The sequence below is a fragment of the Helicoverpa armigera genome, chromosome 16 (genome assembly GCF_030705265.1).
Source record: "Helicoverpa armigera isolate CAAS_96S chromosome 16, ASM3070526v1, whole genome shotgun sequence".
Taxonomy (NCBI): Eukaryota; Metazoa; Arthropoda; class Insecta; order Lepidoptera; family Noctuidae; genus Helicoverpa; species Helicoverpa armigera.
The window spans coordinates 4,238,178-4,260,226 of NC_087135.1; the positions used below are offsets into that span (position 1 = coordinate 4,238,178).

Consider the following 22,049-nt stretch of genomic DNA (forward strand, 5'->3'; position numbering starts at 1 on the left):
CAAATTATGCCACATTTGTTCAAAGCGTATCACTGTGTATTCAACCGTTTCTTTCTCATTGGAACGAATCGATCAATCGGGAATCTATATTCGGGCGCCTTTTTTAAGCCGAATCCAGCTTCATAATTTATAGTTCTTGGATCGTTTAGAAGAATTGATGCTAGTATAGGTTCTGGGGCCTTTTTTCCATTAAATAAAATTGGTAGTAATTCTCCCCCTCCTACGTATATTCCGCAATCAATCTGGATAACTTTGTATTGCGGTGAAACAGTGGTCCCTCGTAATTTTGAAGGGCAAATACATTTTTTTCCTCTCATAGGACCGATTTATGAATGAGCATGAAATACGCAATACTGGTAACTAGGTACATTCTTTGTTGCATATATGTAGACTGGTAACTGGTAGCATGTTGCATATAGAGAAGTCGTGGTGGCCTAGTGGGTAAAGACCAACCTCTCAAGTATGAGGGCGCGGGTTCGATCCCAGGTCAGGCAAGTACCAATGCAACTTTTCTAAGTTTGTATGTTCTTTCTAAGTATATCTTAGACACCATTGACTGTGTTTCGGATGGCACGTTAAACTGTAGGTCCCGGCTGTCATTGAACATCCTTGGCAGTCGTTACGGGTAGTCAGAAGCTAAAAAGTCTGACACCAGTCTAACCAAGGGGTATCGGGTTGCCCGGGTATCTGGATTGAGGAGGTCAGATAGGCAGTCGCTTCTTGTAAAGCACTGGTACTCAGCTGAATCATGGAAAAGCTGGTTAGACTGGAAGCCGACCCCAACATGATTGGGAAAAAGGCTCGGAGGATGATATATGCAACACAAGAAAATTCCTACGTAGATATATACCCAAATTCCATAATGATGAAAGGGAATGATATTGTAAAACATCATTGTCATTAAAACCAACCTTCCAATTTTGTGTCGAACTGCATTCCAGTACGATTAAACGATTAATTTTGCAGATGAGATCAAGTGCATTACTGAAACGATAATTAATTATATGAATTTTCAACTCTGCAGAGATTAAAATTATATTTTTGATTCCGTGTTGTTGATGGCAACAGCATATTCCCAGGATCAATAACCTGGCATCGCATCGTATCGTGAGAGCTTTCATTACTTATCTGTTTTAATGAGTATTAAGTTAGCAAACTATAGTCCGAAGATATTGCGCAGGAATTGCACTTCAGATAAACCAGTATCGAGAATGTTAGATATTATAGAGAGGCTGTTATCCCGGAGATTACTGGCGAGTTATATATTGGCCGAGGGCGTGCTTCATTAGGCCTCACGAGCTATAGAAACTATTATCTCCTTATCTACACATGGAATACAATTCATACAAATTCTAAGCATCTGCCGTGTCATTACCCTTCGTCATTTAAGCCTGTTAACGCAGCGAGACCGCTGTAATGGCATGTTGACGGCACTTTCCACGGTCATGACCGTTTGTGATTATGACTAGCAATAAGATACGGCGATATTACTTTATATTTCAGATGCTATGGAAGTAATAAGTAAAGCAGGTCTTATGGGACACAGCTGGAGATGATGAGCTCTTGAATTTGTTAGGAGATCACGGTTTTTGGTTAATCGAGCTCAATAAATGGCAGAAGGCTGACTCTTTGTCGTTGTGACATAAAATTGAATACACGATTAGCAAGAGTAGCCTGAAATCGAACAAGTTACAGTTATTGGATGCTATTCGAAAATACATCTCTACAAACAATAATCAAACTAATGCTTTGAAATAATAATGCATCCCATATCCCCGTCAGGATGAATATCCGTCTCAATATTTCTGTCAATACAAGCATTTATTGGAAGTAGTTCGTAACTTCCTTAGATTATTTTAGTGGGTGCATTCTGGAGCTAATATGAATTTAGCTCTCAGGATTATATCGGCTACTGGAGCTTCCTGGACGCAAATAGCAACTTGGGATCTAATGCATTTCTGATTGTGCAACACTGTTACTGTAACATTATTTAGTCGTCATAATTTTAACTACGTCTTTACATCTTCTGTGAGTTTGCCGTATGTAACGGCATTTAGAAAAGTCACGTTTACTAAAACAATTTTCACATCAACACACGTGTTAGTAGATGAAGTTATTTTATGTGTAACTGTATGGAAGCGTGATGTGGGTCATCTTGATGAATCATGTGAACTCGGACTAACACGTCAAATTGCCCTGCGTTACGTGACATCGTAAGCCTGGCCTAACGAACATCAGATAGTTTTCCTAGAACGTTATACGTAACTGTCATAACTGGTAACTTATTGCTTTACGTTAGTGGAAGAAAGTAGTTAGGGGAAAGAAAAGTCTTTTGAACTGAGATCAACAAGAAGAATTACTGAGGTAAGAAAAATAGTCATGACTAATAAAAATAGAAATACATCGATGATTTCATAGAGGTCCAGACATCTAATCAAATACAGACAGCCACAGCTAAATCTCACAAAACGTTCATGTTCATACACAAGACCGTTGAATTACAATTCGTGTTCGATCATGAATACATAAGCTAGTCATTAAGTAAACAATACACGTTTATGCTACAACCGGCTAGCACGTTACTGGGCTATGTCATCAATTGATAAGGCTTATCTAATCTAGTACAGGTGCTTCCCTATCGGGGACGCATTCGACGTAAACCGGCAAAGATAAGGCGTCGAAATCCTATGCAAAAACGGACGCTCGAGTAATGAGCAAGTTTTTGTGGACACCCTGTATTGTCACGCTAATCTCAGCTGCTGTGAAACTTATCTTGAAGGAAATTGAAGCAAACTTTGGTATAATTCATTGAATGTAGGTGTGGAAGGTATGAATTTCCTCAAAGAGAAATAAATAAAACAAACTGATTTAGGTACTGCTGTGCAGCGTGAAGAGGTAATTAATGAAGTAGTCGAACTTCCAATAGAGTTGCCAATGATACAGGGAAGCTTTATGAAGAATGTTAAGATATTGAAATATAGACAAGAATTAGCTATAACGGTCAAATCAAGTAATTTTACTAATGAATTCGCCATAAAGGAAGTTCAAGGCTAACTGAGTGATGTCAACTTAATGTATTACATAACGAGCTCAAGGTGATTGTACAACTTAACATTTTAGATGATGTTATAACGATACGTCGAGAACCAAATGATGTTTATCTTTGTTTTCCTTGTTAATTTGGAATCGGGAATAAATAATATAAATAGGGAACATATTAGGTCGCTAGATGCTACAATGTAACTAGATCCACTAATTATTTATCAATAGTTTTCTCAATACAAGTTTCATTTCCTAGGCTCTACTGTCTTCAATTTTCCAGGATATGTGTTTCCGTTTCCCTAAGCATCTCGTCGATATCGCTTTCGTGTGGTCGTTGAGTTGATAAAACCGGTAGGCCGGACCGGTTCCGACGACGGGATGTCGCCCTGACGATTTTCGCAACATTACCTTACGAAGGAATGCCGTATGAAATGTTTTTGTCCGCTACAGCCTATTTGGTATTGAGAAGAAGATTTTTGGCATTGCAGGAACTTACGGGTCTTAAGAGGTTAAGTTTTTGTGTCTTACTTGATTGAAAAATAATTCGGTAGCATTTTGATAGCCTGTATTTTTGCACTGTTTAACAATCCTACAAAAACTCTCGTATAGTTTCGCAACCAAATATGTTAGTTCATTTAGTACTTAAATTATAGATAAGGATATTAGTATGAAGGCTAGACTAAGATATTGATGGAGTTATAATTGTTTTCGTCACAATCATTCTTCTGATATGAAATATGGGCGTGGGAGTGATAAAATAGTTTCGTGAGTTTCGTGTTCTCATGGATTGGAATTTTAAACATTGCACCATACCATGTCAAAATTGATGAGAACCCATTCAAAGTACAGCTTATTCAAACAAAATCACACAAAACACATAAACTGATACGTCACAGACCGTTACAACTTACTGTTACGAAAACCCCAACAATTAGTTCTGCCTTTGCTTTAAATATTTTTAATTCGTTATACTTGCATAATAACATGAACGAAAGAGGTAAGCATCTGCCAGCTCAATTGTGAAGAGTAAAAGCAATGCTTTCTAATTTGTTCATGTTCGATTCAAGGTTCAGAGGTCCACCATGAAAGTTGGGAGCGGAATATCCGAATCGTTCGTCATTCAATTGCAGTTTTTATCCCGAGGTTACGATAGGTCGTGTTGCAAATAAGTCAGTGTACTACGAACTAAAACTGAAATCGTGTCTCGTATTCTAACAGCCCGAGCCATGGTTTGTGTTGCCTTTTTGTCATCGCTGGCGTTTCATGGTAGACTGATTTCCCTTTGTCGAGATCGGAGGTGTGACCAATTTTGATGTCATAATTTTAGATTTCTTTTCAAGAATATCACTATCATTCGTTCATGGTTTGAGGAGTTTTAATTGATGCTCTCGTTTTAAGTTTTTATAATGGTCTAGCGCCACGGAAGTGCAAATGAGTTATGAAATCATGGAACGGTCTATCTTCAAAAGTTACACATTTTTTAATTGTAGTTTCATCATTTCATGTGGCTGTATTAACAATATTAATATTATGTTTAAAACTGAAAATACTCAGTAGTATGTGAGAAGATGGCTATTGAAAATTTTTGTCATAGTGCTTCCAACACCGCTGAATGGACTGATTGCTCTCAATAATTCGTTTATATCGCTAGACTAATCCGAGGAGGTCGTCTGGGTTCATTGAAATCAGTCTTATGATCTAGATTGTACCTATTTATATTCTGGTTTTGTTTGAAAGTTTACATAATTTGTGCCTATGTAATATCTTACAGTGCTTTTACATAACTTAACAGAATACCACTGTGGTATTAGGTGAATAGTACACAATTATTTACTCTACTAGATTTTCATAAATTTGCTGCTTACAATCGTCACATTTGTACAATATCGTTGTATATTTTTGCATGATAGTTTCAGAGAGATAAAGGCTTATTCTGGGTTGGAAATAACTCAAACTCTGGAAATAACGTACCAAATTAGCATGAAAATATCGCTGTTAAAGGTTAGAGTATCAACTATTTTCGTCATTTAGTTCACGGCAAGCTTTGTTTGATGTACTTATAGGCCTTCCCTTGATTTCATTTTAAGACCAGGGAATGTGACGAGACTACTAAAATGCGCGTACAATATCATGAAGTGTTTGCAGTATGTACCTATCATTAGAAAGCTATAAATTCCTATAGCGTTATGGCCTTTGTGGGCTATGTTTTAGAGACAAAAAGCATCTAGAGCAAATGTCAAAGCGTATCTTATGTATGTAGGGCTATCATCGTTTGTCTGAAACCATACAAGAATTCTTAAAACTTCTGATATTTGAAAGATATTGACGGTTCCGGACCAACCATAATCTACTCATGCATTGTTGTGTTATTACTTATCTTTGGATGACTACGTATAACAAGTACATTGTTTACATCAGGGTTTTGCCGAGGCACTATCAAAATAATGAAGCGAGTCTTCTCGAAAGGAAGGTATTTGATACCTGGAAAACCCTTAATGGATAGCAGCCCTTAATATAGACCGTCCTCGTTATTGTCTGGTGAACCTTATTCAGGTCAATCTGTATGAAAATTTGAGTGTCCTTAATCAATCGATTTGTGCTACCAATACTTCTTATCTATTCTATACTAATATTACAAAGAAGAAAAAGGCTGATTACTGAACTGATTTGAAATATTTTATCATTGTTGAGAAGCTACACTATTTACAGGATGTATTGAATACAGGTACGAGAAGTAGCTTCGACAAGAGACGGGCGAAACGGCGGGAAACTACTAGTAGCTCATAAAATTTCGTATTTCAACATTCTTATGATTCAACCTAATTGATACTTATGGAGATAGTATCGGTGGAAATGTGTCGTATCAATCATGTACCAATAATCATATTAATGAATCACTGTTTTGACGGATGCTCGTAATGTGTGAATGCGGATAACATGCGATGGTCCGGATATTATGGCGAGATGATGAAGTTGTTAATTCGTTTTTGATTGAACGTTAATTTAATTGAGTATCTAACAGGTATAATTTATGGATGTCTTTAAAACCAGCTTTGATAAGTCCCGCCATTTCATGCATTTGAAAGTTATTTTTACCCAGACTCTTATCGATGACAGCAGTATAACGAAGATGATAAAGCCAGTAGTACCTACTTCCTCTAAGTACTTAGTATGGACAAACCATAAAACTAACAGAACAGTTCAAGCTGTCACCATTACTTAACCAATTCAGAGTTTAGATAGTCGAACAGCGAATCATGTCATGACTATAAAGATGTCACATGCAATGTTATGACTTCGTAAATTGTTTGAAATGGCCACAGCGGGCTTATAGAAATAAAACCTCCATTGTGCAATTGGTTTGATGATACTGAGCGCGTGCTTGTTCAACGTTTAAAACATCAAAGACAACGGGTTTGTGCGGTACAATGTTTGAAACAGAGCGTGTCGGAGAGACGAGTGACGGCCGTCCGGGACCGTGGGCCTTGACGGAGCGACAGGGTGCCATATTTACTCCACACACGTTTTACAAGTTTTTCGCAACCTGCCTTTTGAACACACCATATTTATTTTTCAATTTTTTTCACCATACATCTTCCCAACGAGTTGAAATCGGCAGTTGTTCACGATCTTCGCACGGTTGCGATGAGCAGGTAGACCGTTAAAGACATTTAACGGTTGTGCTCGTGTAACACCAGAAAGCGAAACGGCTAGACTTACGTTGTTTCAATGTATTTTAAAGTTAAAATGCTTAGGATTAACGGTGAACGGCATAGATCATTTTGTGTAGCTGTTTCTTACAGTGAAATCAATTGGTGATGGGTTTTGTAAAAATTTTGACGCCTTCATTTTTTGTTGCTATTTTTCAAGGAGTTCATTAGATCTGGTATTGCAGTATTGAAAATTACTATTAAGCAATAAATGCATAAGTAATTTATGCATATTTTATCGTAGGCCATTAACAAGTTGTTATTTATTAGAGACAGCAAATTGTGGCGTGTTAAATTGATGATCCAATTAATATGATATGCAGTGGGAAGATGTTAACACACACTGCTGATATTATTATCCTCGATAACTTATCTTGAAATAAATAAAACAAATTTTTTAAATAAGTGGTACTCGTAGGTTATTTTCCTACTTAATCAGTGGCATTATAAATTATGTGCATATATGATTTCTTCTATGTGTAAAAGTTTGGTTGAAAGTGTTATTACTTATTATTATCAGATCATCAATTATCAATAAAGTCAAATAAATAAATGTGTTATCGACAGTACAGTAAATAAACTGCTAAAAATAGTGTAAATGAACGTTTTTACGTCGTAATTCACGTTGAAACAATTCTTGTGATAGCGGAGAAGTATACATTATTTGTTCTATACGGCCATAAAAAATAATCTTCATCATTTAACATATTATTCATATTTTTGAGGATTCACCCAATAACGCCATTAGTATCATCAAGCACTTATAATTGTAGTGTCACTAAACAGCTGTCTTTTTGTGAAGTCCATGACAAAACAGAGAAAACCTATTTTACTTCAAAAGTAAAACGAAAATGGGATACAGTCGAAAGTAGGAAAATGGAGGTAGATTTGATTTGAGAACTAAATTGTCTCAGGAGAAGTGCACCCTGGGTCAAGGCGCGGTGACGCGGGTTCACAAGACTTTGTGCAAAACTGTCCTACTTGCCACCTATTGTTTTTTCTTACTTTATATGTACTGGAGATAAATATTATTTATATATTGACGACCTCGACCTCCTACTCTTTATGATAACATGTCTGTATAATTAAAAGAAGCATTCAATTGTATATTTTTGTATATAACAGTCGACGTAAAGAATAATAATTATGTTCGTTAAATCAACCGTAACAACAAAAACTAATTAAGTTAATAAACAAAGGAAAATCAAAAGTACAATAGGAAGTAAAGCCATTCGGTTGTCATGCAAAAAAGCTGAATAATTCAACAAAGCTTACCATCTGTTTAAAACTATGGCAGTCAGAAGATAAAAAGAGCGCGAAAAAAGGGCGCTCGCCAACCCGGGAGCCAGAGAAATGCAATAATTTGCATTTTATTTCCCACACACAGACACGAATTTCATTCTCGTAACTGTTTCCCACAATTGTTGTTCCCGTATAATTGTACAATGTTAATGATTCCGAGCGAACTTCACTATCTGCTTAAGATCTCTGCTTGGCCCGTGAACACTGGCCGTTATAAGTCAGTTTATTCTATTAAACAATGTTCGTGAATACGTATGTCTCGATTTCCACACCTTGTTAGGGCTTCGTTTCGCATGTCTTTAATTACCATATTTCGGTAAGAATAAGACGTCTTCATGTAATATTCGATGCTAAAAATGAAAGTCTTGCACGCCATTCTAATAAAGTGAGTGACGCTCCAGTTTTCGGAAGGTATTTATGAAGTTTTCACTTGCACTTATGTGTTTTATTCACGCCCATAGGAATGCCTTTATTTAAAAAAAGAATAATTTCTCTATTCCCAGCTTCTTTTAACTGTAGAGAGACTGTTATTTATTCATATGAAATTGTGCCTCCGTAATCCCAAAGGTAAAAGCCTCTTCAAGATCCGTAATAAAATCTTACGTACCGCAGAAAGGTCGCTTTATGAATGGGACGGTTTACTGAGGTCATATCCCAGATGATCCTAAAAAGTAACTACAAAACAAAGTAAAATGTGAATGATTTATGGACATCCTTGAAGGTACAAAAGCCATTCCATCCGTAAACGTTATGATGGCAGCAGTTAATAGAGTTCACTTGTTTGCGGTATTATGACTTGATAACTTTGAGACAAGCAAGTCGCAGCCGAAGTGGACTCGAGACAGTAGTCGGTCATCATAACTTCTCCCTTGACGCGGCCTTATGTAAATGGACTCTGAAACTAAGTCTGGAATAGCTTAAGCTTTAACTTTCTTAAGAAATATTTGTGGAAATTAAAGTAATCTTGAAGGTCTGGTATTTTTAAATTAACCGGGAGAAATTGAATGAACTAGATCTTATAACCAAGATTGAATTCAAATGTTGACTAATGATGATGACTAACAGAAATAAATTATCAGGATTAGCCATCATTGACAATAACAACCTTTCACAATACAAAAGAAAGAATCGATGTTACATTATTTCACAACAAACAATCCGACGCATACCCCGAGAATGCATTCCGATAAAACAATTCGCTCTCATTGATACAGAAACGGAATAATTCAAGTACTTTCACATTATCTCTTATAGCACAGTAATGATTCATTGGTATCTTTATGTGGCTATTTTCGATCATAAGTGGTGTGATAACCGTGGTTGGAGTACCAATCGGTGCAACATTAGGCGAACAGGAAGAGAGGGCCCGTTTAATGTTCGATATTAAACGCCTGCGCTTGATACGAGTGGCTAACGTCTTCATCTTGATAAGGAGTTCGGTTGTTACTTGGACTGAATGAGGTCTTGGCTCCTTTGTAGTTTCTTTGATTTGATATTGATCTTTTGAGTACAGTTAGTACTTGGTTTGAATGTGTTTTGTTAAAAGTCTGTTCATTTGTCACAAGTTATTAGTCTACGTCTTCTGAATCATAATGAAGTTAAAATCTCTTTTATTCAGATTCTTTGGACAGACGTTATAAGGCGTAATCTGAGCCGAGGAAACGACTTGGGGTCCAAGAAAAATACCTTTTTATATTCATCAGTAAAAAATCCTGGAGGGACAGGACTATACTCGTAAAATTTCATGCAAATGTTATCTGGAGGAAAAAATCTAATTCAGCAACTGCTACTTTCCACATTACGCTTTATGAAGCGAGGAATGCAAAAAGGATTTCACATTAACCACGCTAGATGGAACTCAAAGGTTGTGTGAGGCGACCGTTGAACAGGAAACCGGTACAAGGTCATGGAAACCAAGTCTTTGTACGTTTTATTTACCTGTATTTATGGAACATCGCAATATTTACTACCCGGTGAATTTGAAAAGGATTGGATATCATATGTTATTTTCGCACGGCCTCGAGGACCGATTATTGAGATGCTTTTGTGTGGTTCGGTTTGAACTAGACCCGATATTATATCTAACGTAGAATATCTCTCTGATTGACTGTTAATGCGTATTGCTGTATTTTTCTATATCACTTCGGTAGCCCTTCTAATCGATTTTAATACTCATAGTATCCATAGATAGATATCTAAAATTTAGTTACACCTCTATTCTTTTATTAAAATTTAATGTTTTAAATACAAGATATTATAGTTGGTCAAGATATGTAAGGCATGAATGTACTGCATGGATATCTAGTGTAAGCTTGGTAAACAAGCAAGCAACAGGTCCTGATTTACATTTTTACCATAACACCTAAAGGAAACACCATAAATAAGGAAAACAGATAAACCAGGCCATTATCTCCTAAGAAAACTATTACGGTCAACCACATTATTTTCATGCCCAACCTACATGGTGCATCGTGTGGTCAAGTGCTTAGGTATTTTATTAGCAGTTTCAGTGGTTTCGGTAGCACTGGCTGGTCCGCCTTTACGACTGTGACGTCATCGAATGAATGCTACTTTGGCCCCATGCCAACTGATAGCTACTCGACCCGGCTTACCCCGATGCTTAATGCCCGGGTAATGACCCACCGTTTCCAGCAGGTTCCAGAACTTTCGTCGAGTGGTCGTAAGTACTTGTGTAGTCCGTAAGTAGGTTACACTGAAAGGGTTATAACTTAGACGAGTCATTTGATGATGCTATGAAGTCGTTACACTTACGAGGTAGTTGTTCGCTTGAAATCCGACCGAGTCTGAGTTTGATGACCGTTTACGTAACGAACTTGTTAATGGCTACATTAAATATTTTCCCAGCAATTTGTTAAGAAATGGATTACTCTACTGCAATTATTTCTCTATAAACGATGTTGTAATTAGTTTAAAGCGCTTCATTAAATCTTTGAGATAAAAGTTTTTGTTTCAAAACTAAGTTGGGCTCAAAATAGATCCTTGCGTCAGAATGTTTCAAACAAAGTAAAGTGACATTCCGAAACCTTCCCTTTTCAATCAAATCAAAAATTGTTTAGCTAAAAGTAATTAGTCTAACAACAATGAAGGTTAGTCACAGCCGTGATAAGGGGGTTGTCAGCCTTCATAAATATTAATGGGGCCCACTTGTCTTTGTCTTGTATTAAAATTAATGCGTTCAATTGCTCGTAGCATAACTCGTTCAGTGAGACCCCTTTTGCGATGAAATTATATTTTTCTCATTGAGGGAAAAAATGTTCGTCATGCTCTTTTGAATCCTTTTATTTGATCGTGAATACGGAATAGAGTTGAGTTACGTTAACATATTCAATCAATGTTAAAGACCGAAGAGTAAGGTTATTTATTTTTCGGATCGGAAAGAATTAATCTCAGTTAAACCAAGAAAACTGCAATTATTATAAGTCATAGAGGCATAATTGTGCAATATTAATTTTACGAAAGTGTGACTGCCTGAGTCATGCTGAAAATAATAGTCCATAAATCTAAATGAAATGCATGTATGAAAAACAGTATATCATCATTAAAATATATTAACTACGCTTTTCACGCCTGAAATACAGCAGTGAATAAAACAAGTGCTCAAAATTTTACAAATTACGCCATTCTGCATTTAGTGCGGAATGCACTGACAGACGTACTTTGGACACAAAATTCCGATTTCCATTTTTGTTAAATAACTTTTGCTAAAATTGTAAAAATATGTAAGCTTTCAATCCCTTTTGGGATAAAGTTTTTATAAGAGATTATTTTATTTAAACCAGTGCCGATATATAAAAATAGATTGGGATTTTATTCTGAGGAGATAAAATAAAAGCCGGTAACGTAACAGAATTCTAAGCCGTCACCGAAGAAAAACTACAGGGGCTACAAAAACTAGGTTTTAGCTTTCAGTTTTTGTCCGTGGAGTAACTAACGGTAGCTTGTAATAGTTGAGTAATTACACCGATACAATATTGATCGAGTTTCTGTTGCCTAACAGCTGAAACTATAAATACCTCACTATATACTGTTTGTCCTTGATTTCTTGCGCACTTTAGTATTTCTATTGTGAATTATTTATAGAGTAAATGTTGTGGTAGGTTTTATTTATTTTTATCAATGGACTTTTTGATTCATTGACATCTTGACACGTTATCAAGTTGGGTTCGAGCTATTCTGTCAGAAATAAGATTTTTGAAATTTATAAGATGACTCAGATCAGCATCACCATTGTTAACCAATACATATTTCACGGTATGATTACCAATAAAGTTCTTCAGAAGTTTCTTTCAATATAAATTTACTGCTATCCTTAACAACCGCGGCTTGTAATAAAAACTTATTTACTCCATTAGTACTCATAAAGTTTTATATGTTTTTAAGTAAAACTGAGGCGTGCTTAATGTGTCATCAAGCGGTTGTTTACGACGTTTCAACGAGACACCGCAATTAGGAACATCCTGAGGGAGTAAAGTTCCTGAAACTTTAACATTTCTACAAGATAGATATGCTAGCTAAGCACCAATAAAAATGCCGAGTGGTATACCAAATTCGACGGTAGTTAACGATTGTTTACATAAAACACGTTTAAGTGTTCTTAGTTAAACAAGGCTTTGCTTTGTAATTAGTCTTCTGTTTCCAACATCAATAGACGTAATCTAATTTTGTGTTGGCATTGAATGTGAATCAGCTGTAGACAAGTAAACAATCCGGCCGTTTAACTAATCGTTTTCTTTAATTAATTTTGTTTGTTCATAGTGCTCAGTAAGTACGGTTTAAATTGCTCTATTTCAGGTTCTAACTAACGAAAAAGTTGGTTCTGAAAGCTTTTTATTTTTAGTAGCCAGTTTGTTTAAACTTAAAGCAATAATTTTGAAGATTTTTTTTTGGGGGCCGTTATCTACATGGTCACCCATCCACAGGCTGACTGCGTCTAGCATTGCTTAGCCTTATGATCGTTAAATCTGTGCGGGCGTTACTAAACCACTCCTCAATAAATTCATCTTTACTCTGAAGGAAAAGACAATTTAACTTTGCGCGTCTCCGACTGTCGTGGGTGGCAAAGAAAGCAAATCTTGTCATCCGCTGTCGCGTCTACGCTTCAAATGTGCGACGGAAATAGAAGTTATACTACATTTTCATGAAACGTACAAAGAATCCTTCCGTGTACTTTCGTACATTATTTTCGCTTCCTTCGACAAATCAAACATCCTCCGTCAAATCAGGCTGTTTGTGAGCAATCAGGCTCGCGTGACATTTCACACATCGCGTTCAGCCGCCATGAGTCACCCGTTAATAAGTGTCTGTCTGGGCATTATTTGGGCAAGTTTTATTGACGTTAACGCATAACGTATCCGGCGGGAACCCGAGTGACGTATCACATTACTTCTGAATAAACAAAGGGGACAATTAGGGTTTCGAACTTCATGGAGGAAGTGGGACGTTGATTAAGGTTGAACATTAGTTGGGTGCGCGTTAGTTGCATTCAGCTGGCCCGGTTTATGACTGTTATTTGAATAGTAACTGGAAAGTGGATCGCATGATGTCATGTCTGTCTGTGAATTTGGATGTCCGGATTAAAAATTGAGCGAATTTTTGTAAAGAAATCCATGTTTCCGAAATATTTAAATGTAACCATCGCTTTTAACGAACACAATTTTAATGTGCACAAATACATATAGACACAGAGACCATGAAATGTGGATAATCCCAATATCTCGCATATGGTAAACGGATAAAAGAGTTGCTATCCGATTTTAATTGAAAATTTGCATCATGTTTTTTTCCAATTTTGGGAACCGACCAGTGATGAATTTGTGATTAAAGCAAAGCAAAATTTTGCGAATCCATTCAATATTGATTCATTTTATCAAATCAGAATCCAAATGATAAAAGTAACTATTTGACGATTCTAACGAAGTATCCTAAGCTGACATTGAAGAAAATCACGAGGATTTGTTTTATGACAAAATCGAATTTTATCCTTGAGCTGTTTTGGAACACGTTCTCATATTATTTTTACCGGTAGTAGGACTTGATGCATAGACTTACAAATTAATGTTCGTTGATATGAATGTGGAGAAGTATATGATAACGACCCAAGATTAAATAGCTAAAGGGCTAATCTTTCTCTCCAGACAGTGTGAGTTCATCCCAGCTTATAAATGAAGGGAGACATTTAGCTAATTGGTACAATTACGAATGCAACACGGCCGCATTCCGTGGTTAACCATTGTTATCTAAACGACGCCGTTTTATTATTTCGAACTGCGGACCCGATTGTCACTTGTTATACAGAGCATAAATTATTTGATTTCGCTTTTGTTTTTTATATCTGTTCCGTACCAAAAACGAGGTGTTTAACCCTAGCGGGACAACTTTATTCCGATTGTTAAAACAAGAACTGATTCACCAAAGAGATGCCATTAAATACGCTAAAGTTAAAAATGTGTAGGCAGCATCATATTTCATCTTAGTCATGCATATCAATTGCATTATTATTGCTATTAGTCACACGATAATTTAATTATATTTATGCGTCATTTATATCTATGCTACATTAAACTTTTTGTTGAAGTTCGCGAGTTGTCGCTTGTACAAGAAGGGTTAACGATGTCTGCTTGCCAACTGTCGCCTTCCCAAAATTTCGAGTTAACTTGCAATTATTAAGGCACGTAACGGGCTTCGTTTTCAACAGGAGGAAATAATGCCAAAACGTGTTCTCGGAATTTCTTTTAAAACTTCCCAAACGGGTGTTATTAGACATTTTTTATTTGAAGTAGCGTTTTAAAAGTGTCGCATATTTTTTATAAATTAATTTGAGTTGCTACGTTCATTCGTGAGTGTGGCGGCTAAAGAGATATTATTTTACTTTGTGTGATTTATTTCTCGGAAATTTTAAGAAATTCTAAAGCCAAAGTGCATGTTTTATATGTTATCTGGTAAAAATGGTCCCATTTATTTATCACATGTTGTTGAATGTGTGTTCATCTCTTATTGAATAAATAAACTAGTATTTTATATTAGGTACATATAAGTAAGGCCATATTTCATTACATTCTGATCTATTTACTTTTAAGTTTACTCCATAAAGGTAGCGTAGTAATTGTGTTACCGCATGCATTAGCTGCAACCTGTTGTGCTGCAGTTTAGAATAAAAAATGTTTTAACCCTACTTGCTAGCGCAAATTGTATCCGTTGACTAGAAAAATGGTGTTCTTCTGTATAGTAAAAAGTTTATTTATTTTGTTAAATACCATCTATATTCTAATCAGGAAGTAATACTATTATTATGTACCTGATAATTTTTTTAACTTGATACTTATGTGTGTTTAGTTTTCATAATGTCTTTTGTGTTGATGCAAGCAATGTATAAGAATAGTCTTGGTAAAATTACGATGTATGCTGGGTCGGTCGCTTGTACCTGATACAGTATAATATAACAACACAAGTGCACACTTTAGAGAAGCTTCCATTAATTGATGCCGCGAGTACGAGCATGTACGAACGACTTTGTACATTAACGCTAGCTACATTTAACCTGTTTCCTTACGGGTTTCTTGCTTCGATATTAATGGTGAAACTCAATTTAATACTAAAAGCAAAAAGCAACAGTAATAAATAACGCTGCATACCTAAGAAAATTCAGCCCTCTAAATAACCAACTCCATTGGAATAAAACTTACATGGACAATTTCAAAAAAGTGCTTTTCAAATTGTTGATAACAAAATGCTACTATTCAGTTAAGGACTATTTAGATGACAATTCTATAATTACTTCCCCTGACAATTTTATTATACATCCTAAACTGTTTTGACGATTCCGAATAAGGCTGAACAATTAACTGTTTTTATGTTACTGACACTAAATGACATCTATCTATTTTTTTTCTATATTATTGTATTCTATGGAATTTATATTGTTATGATGCGCTTATGTGAAAGTTTTGGGGGTAATAATTTATGATATTATGTTATGTAGACTGGGATAAGAGCAGGGGAATGACAATTATGTTAAACAAATATATTTGTACACCTTTGGGTAAAACATAGAGACACTAAATCATACTTGTAACATCTCACATTGCTGTAATTTGACCTATGTTTACAAATAAAGCATTCTGATTCTGATTCTGATTCTGATTCTGATTCTTAAACTACGAACGCGAAGCAATTTACCAAGTTAGCTTACTTTCTTACTTATTTACTTGAATGAAAGCGCTCGCATAAATATCTGAAAACATAATTTTTGTTGGCGCAATTCGGGAAGGAAGTAAGCGACATTTGTGTGGCTAAAGCTTTTATATTGTGCAACATACCTGTTTGGAGTTCGGGGATGGTCGCGTGCTCGAGTTTTTACAAAGTTGGGTACTCGTTCCGACTTATTTAACCTTTTGTGAAAGGTGACGCGGGGTAGCGCTTGGGGAGAAGCACCCATGTTGATTGAAGATACGCCATACAATTGAAACGTAATCGTTTCCTATTGTCGTGTTCTTGTTGTGACATTTTATTCCAGTTTAGTAACTTTGTAACCTGCTATTACATATGCATTATGCATCTCAAATTGTCGGAAAATGAAAGGCGACATCAAATTATATTTAGATCTGAATGAGCTTTCGCCTGAGATTTACTAAAATATCTTTTTAGTTTTGACACGGGAGACGAGCACAGCTGTGAAGTACAGAGCATAAATCTACAATTTATTTGTGGGCAGTGCTCATTTTTCGTGAGCCTGTAGACATACACTTACCGTTAAGTCAATTAATAACTTGAATAGAGTCATTTACTATCCCTAAAATATGCACCAGCTTCACGCCTATTTTGCTCACATCTACCCCACCAACCGCCAAATTGCATAACAAAGAAAAAAACAAAAGACGTCGAGAACAATGGCGTGCGTGACGTATAGCGAGTCTCAGGAGCGATCGTCATTGTTCCTCCTGCCCCACAGCACTCTGCAGGGAAGTCGAATTTCGGTACCGTCGCGTCGCTCTCAAGCTAAACTTTTCACTAGGAGACTGCGTTCATTGCGGTAGTGCGAGGTTCGTTGTAACAATTACTCTGCATCTCTAATAAGTGTGGGCGATGCGCTGCGACGTCGTGCGGTCACCAACCCCCCGGCGTCACGCTGAGCATCGACTACGCCATTATAATGCCTCGTATGTCTTCATAATAAATACCATCACTAAATACTTCGTTGCGTCATATCGCTAGCGCTCAACCTAACGATTTACACCATGAATTATGTGCATCTATACCGAGGGCCCTTTGTTTTGCTTCCTCGTATTCAATCCTTATTAATCCATATTCAATCATACGCGCACGGATGAGCATTGAAATTCATTATTCTTACACCCTACTCCGTTTAAAACAACTAATGTCTAAGAATACCATGGATGGTAAAACTGATCGGATTTCAAGTGCATCTTGAGATGTGGATCATTTTGTAACCGGAGATACCATTGAGATGCATCGGCTCACTGCAAATCCCGTTAAAGAAAGGCTTGATTGTATCTCTTCTTGCGTACGACTACTTAATTGCTTCATTAATTCTAACACGGTTACTCATGATTTATTTCTACTCTTATTCGACATGAGTTTTATGTGAGAACGGACATTTTTAACACAAAGACTAGGTACAATTGTATAAGGTGATGTGGACTATGAAATGTAGGTACAGCTCTTTATCCCCGCGGCCGTATTTCTATTTTAAGCTCAGGTACGAGTATCTGGCAGAACCAGGCAATCTCGGCCATCTCCACTATGCTGCCTTAAATAAAATTAATACCTCAGTGAAATTTTCTCGCGGCTTGCAACCTTTTAAAATAAATCTTCGTGTACAAGTGAAGGAATGTTCCTATAGAAGTTGTAGAACGTTTGTCGGAAATATTTTGAAGATGGCATGGAAGAGGCATGTGAATTGCATATGTGCAGTCATTCTTATTTTGACACCGGACTTTAAACAAAAAAAAAAAAAGGAATGCCACTTGACCGGGATCCTTCCCATATCAGTGACCATAATCGCGCTATTTTCAGATATAAGAATGTGGAAAGATTTGTCGTATGTGAAGGAATTCATGGCCGTGGGGGTCGTTCAACGACCGTGTCGACCTAAAAACTAACCGACAATGTGGTCGCGATGCGGAACCAACAGATGAAGGATACGAGAAATTGTTTATTGCTTGCGAACGTATCGCCCGGGTGGTACGACACGGCGACGCCGACCATTCGGAGACTCCTTTTTAAGATAGCGCCAAATTTTATTTATTGATTCCCTTCCCCTTTTGTGATTCTTCGGAGGGAAGACTTGCATTGCATTTATAAATTGTTCATCATTGTTATCGTCGAAATTAAAGAGGTACCTCTTTATTTACCCTTCAGAAAAACTTTGCACACCAGTACGAAGATAAAAATATAAAACATCCTACAGCAATTTTGGAATATTAACGAACTTCCTAATTTTTACGAGGATAATTAATTAAATTCTATAACAAACTTTTATTTTAAAACTCATCCGAACCTGAACATTTTACAAAGGAGGAGATTTAAACATTTTCATGAAATGAATTCGAGTGCTCTTACTTTAGCTTTAAACGCTTCTTTTCAATGAGGTTGATTCAGAAGCGGGGGTTGGCTGGCTGCGGTCCAAAGTGCTTTGTTTTTTATGGCCTTAGGACGCCCCCAGCAACATTGGAGACGGGCGATCCGGTCAAGTGCTCCGGACTTTTTGTTTGTCTGCGCTAAGATTTCTTTAAAACATGAAATCTCATAAATTTTAAGGAACATTTCTCCGGCGATCGTGCAGAGTAACGTACACACAGCTTTCGAAACCGAACGCTGCGTTTTTATGATGTTCGGTCGAATTGCACTCGTGCATTGAAAACCCAACTGGCGGTGTTTGTTCAAACAGAATCACACTTAAATATTTAAAGCTTGCCGCGTGACTGCCAGTGTAGGTCATTTATAAAAAATATTGACTCGATTTTTTAAACTAAATCGTCTCACTAAGCACTTTAATACTGCAATTATCACACACAGATTAAGTTAAAATTCTACCGAGCAAGTGTTTCCTCTCACTCACATACGTGTGTGTTTCACTTACAAAGTTATGAAGTAAAACATTTATCATAGTGCTAAGACTAACAGTAAATCATAAAGTTCATTGCAAGTTACAGCCCATTATACTTAAGCATAAGCAATTCTTGCTTGTTTTATTATTGTAACATATTTATGTGCTGCGTTTAAACTTAGATATAACTTGTTTAAAATTATAGAACGAGATATGGAAATTCTTAATTCAAGTTTTTTTTTTGGCCTCTTATATTGTTATTAGCGGTAATTTTCGAGGATTTAGGTCATGTTTAACTTTTTTTACTTTCTTTTTATATCTTTTATTTTATTTGCTCAGAAATATATTTCCATACCGTTCGTTGTCTTATAGCTGTATTAACGGCACAGCGTATGTTTTATGTCGTAAACTTGACACTTTTACACCTACTCTTATCAATATTTACGATGGCAGTTTATTTCAATAACCTTGGCATAAAGCTACGCAAAATATTGATGGCTGAAACTTTATGTTTTACCTGAATACATAATAATGTTTGCCAGAAAATATGTTAATAGGGATACCTATAGTTCAGCATTATTTTGGCTAGAAAGTTGTGGTAAATACCTGGTTTTATGAGCAGACTAAGCTCAATAACCATACTTATATAATAAAAAAAAAACTTAACATTTTTGTCTAATTCACATCATACCCTCTTAACACAGCGATTTACCGTATCGATGCTCAGTTATTTCTACCAATTCTGCTTAGAACTTCGTAAAAACCGCGAGTCAAACAGGCCTGTCATGTTACAAATCAATTACCTCGGTAAGTAACGTACTTGTAACAAGAATTTGTTCGACATGTTTAACATATAACCTTCACCGCAAGGATTGGCAGACATTGATATAGCTGTCAACATGTTCATTTGGAAGCTAGCTAAGATTTTTAGAGAGGCCTGTGTACTTTCATGGTACATTTTAACGCGATATTTTAAGTACCTTAGGGTTGTGGATCTACAAGTAAAGTTTTTCACACTTTAATTGAATAAATAGTGACAGTATCTGACTATTAAACAAAACGAAGAAGGCCAAAAAATATGTACAGGACAATATTATGTTCTAAGTTTTTGCTTAATGACGAAAAAGCACAAGTTGTCGTGTAACAGCATCAAACTATCCCATGAGTATCAAGTAACAAATACAAAGTCATTGTTACAGACGTACGCTATGCACATCCAAATTTAAATAATCTATTTTAAGACCCACTTAACAATCAATTGCCACCCATTGCGGTCGTAAATTAATACAATTAACAGGAAAGAAAGAATAATGCTCAAGTCAGTCTTAAATTGTCATAAAGTTCTATTACTTGTGTAACCACGGTTATTAAAGCTGCTGGTATAATAACTATTGTTTGGTTAGTACCCGCGTTACTGATCTTGATCAAGTTTTATGGTTTAATTAGTTAAACAAAGATGGTGGGATACGGGAGTTGATGTAATTGTTGGAAACTTGCTGTCTCATGGATTGAGGATATAGCGGCTGCTAATTAGCGCTTGTTTAATATAATAAACCCAGCTTCCAAACTGATTGTTCAATGAAAAGTTTCTTCGTGATTAACTTTGTAGTGTATTTAATATTCAATAACAGCTTTAACTGGCTTACTTTGTACTTAAAATACTCCTTCATATTGTTGGAGATATTGGAGATATTTTAAGATATCCAAAGTTATATCTGTCCATGCGTGGGAACTCACATGAAACTATAATTCCTGTAACTAAGGGAACATAATGTGCCAACTTACAACTTAAACCAACAGTTTGAACGTCAAGAATTCCAAACATCAAAGTAACAACTAAGACAAACACAATTAAAGTATCATTACACGCAGACGTTGCTCAAACTCACTAAAATATACATTAAAACTAAGATTTAGTGCGCAACTATAAATTATTCACTAATTAGATACGAGTTTCGGCCGTCAATTATATGAATTTGGACGCTTATTAGGAGGAAGTATTAAAACGCACTTAATATTAACACTGTTCAATTAATCTGAAGATTAAAATCTAATGGATGTTTTACACATTTATAGCGTGTTAACATTTTGTTCAGATTTTAATCTCCGGTTAATGTGACTAGAAAGTGTTTGAATGTTTTTCACAGTTTTGCTTGATTAATAATTTGTTTTGCATTTTATATAATGATTTGCTGTGATAGGAATCAGTGGCTTAACGAAGTCATTATGTGTGAAATTGTATTTTGCAATAGAACCTATTTAGATTAGAGTTAGGAAGAAGAAAAAAACACATATTTTTAAAGAATAAGTATGTATCTGTCGCAATGCAAATGAGCGGACAAAAATATTTTTTTCGTCAAAATGTGGTACTTTAACTCGCCGGCGTAGAACGTCAAAAGGTGGTAAAATTTAATCCCCTTTATGGTAATCCAGTAGCATTAAGTACGAGACTACTGTGTTAATAATTATGTATGTTAATCTTGTTGCAGGTACCTACGTGATGTGGCCATTCGACGGTAAAGTAATTATGAAGAGACCTTTTTTTTTATTAATTTATGTCATTTTTATTCTGTTGCGCTTTCTATTTAACCTCATGAGCGACAATTTGTGAGCGCCATGTTTTAGCGCCAAATGGTCGTTTGCCGCGCATGTTGAATATTAGCGCTCGTAAGTGAACATTATGAGGAAAATTTTGTATTTTTGGTATAACTTATATAGCAGGAAAATAAGCCAACCGCATGTAGCTATTCTGTGATGCTTAAGTTATTTATAAAGTTTCTTCGAAACATGATATTGTGGAATGAGGATTCACTAACACACTTCTGTTATCATCATCTCCCGAGCCTTTTTCCAACTATGTTGGGGTCGGCTTCCAGTCTAACCAGATGCAGCTGAGTACCAGTGCTTTA

General features: G+C 36.1%; 1 protein-coding gene across 7 annotated transcripts in view; it reads left to right on the forward strand.

Annotated features, from left to right (window-relative positions):
* The window catches only part of LOC110384470 (fasciclin-2), a 91,422-nt gene that overhangs the window by 1,249 nt on the left and 68,124 nt on the right, over nt 1–22,049 (forward strand). The gene's annotated exons all lie outside the window — the stretch shown is intronic.